We start from the raw sequence: 1,231 nt of genomic DNA on the forward strand, positions 1-1,231 counted from the left end.
ATTTTGAAGGGAGGCGACAAGAATTATCTGATGTGAATTGGACGGTTGACTTATTTGGAGACACTGATCAGATGTGGAAAAGTTTTAAAGATAGATTTTTAAATATTCAAGGTAAACATATTCCTTTAGAAAGAAAAGAGTAGCTGCAAGTAAAAACCAGGTTGGCTCACAAAGAGTTTAAGAGATAAAATTAAAGAAAAGCATAATAAATTTAAGAAACTTAAATTGACTGTTATGACAGAAGATTTAAAAGATTGAGAAGTTGGTGAAACAGGAAATTAGAACATCAAAAAGGATGTATGAGAAAAGGTTGGTTGAAGATGTAAAAATTAATAGTAATGATTTCTTTAAATACATTAAGAGAAACAAAATGTTAGGCTTGGGGTAGGACCCGTGAGGGATGATAAAGGAAGGCTAGTATCTGATGACTATGAGATGGCTAGGTTATTAAATTTTGCTTCTTCTTTGGTTTTACCAACAAAGATTTAAGCACTATTCCACATCTTGAACAGTTGATAAATGGAAACGAGACCAAACAAGATCACTGAATTAATTATGAGCTGGTTATGAAAATATTGGGAAGTTTAAAAAACAATAAGGCTTCTGAGCCAGATAATATTTCTCCAAGGGTTTTGAAGGAGGTTAAAGATTGGTTATGTGAGCCACTTGCTACTGATTTTTGTAAGTCCTTGAGTAATGGGCATGTACCAGAGGATTGGAAGTTAGTTAATGTAACTCCTTTTTTCAAGGGAGGTGATAAAAATAGTCCCAGTAATTATAGACCCATTAGTCTTACATCAGTTATGGGAACAGTTTTGGAAAGTTTGTTAAAAAATGCTATTCAAAGTCATTTAACAAAGTTGAGATTTTTATTTGATAGTCAACATGGTTTCACTATAGGAAAATCTTGCCTTACAAATCTTTTGACATTCTTGGAAAAGGTTACTGCTTATGTAGATGATGGTAAGGGTGTAGATTTGGTGAATCTGGATTTTCAGAAAGCATTTGACAAGGTGCCACATAAAAGGATTGATGGAAGAAAGCAGAGGGTTCAGTCAAATTGGATTACTGTCACAAGTGGAGTACCTCAGGGCTCAGTCTTAGGACCTTTGCTTTTTTTTTTATTACATCAATGACATAAATGAAGGAATAGTCAATAAATTACTTAAATTTCCAGATGATATTAAGGTCTTGGGTGTTGCTAGCTGTGAAGAGGATGCTGCTGATTTAC

The 1,231-nt window shown here is 33.6% G+C and overlaps 2 protein-coding genes across 3 annotated transcripts in view; one reads left to right on the forward strand and one right to left on the reverse strand.

The window, feature by feature from the left end:
* The window catches only part of LOC106478397 (kinesin-like protein KIF21A), a 117,394-nt gene that overhangs the window by 113,699 nt on the left and 2,464 nt on the right, over positions 1–1,231 (forward strand). The window lies entirely within an intron of this gene.
* The window catches only part of LOC106478398 (PMS1 protein homolog 1-like), a 48,878-nt gene that overhangs the window by 7,170 nt on the left and 40,477 nt on the right, over positions 1–1,231 (reverse strand). The window lies entirely within an intron of this gene.

This window comes from Limulus polyphemus, unplaced genomic scaffold (genome assembly GCF_000517525.1).
Source record: "Limulus polyphemus unplaced genomic scaffold, Limulus_polyphemus-2.1.2 Scaffold208, whole genome shotgun sequence".
In the NCBI taxonomy this organism is placed as follows: domain Eukaryota; kingdom Metazoa; phylum Arthropoda; class Merostomata; order Xiphosura; family Limulidae; genus Limulus; species Limulus polyphemus.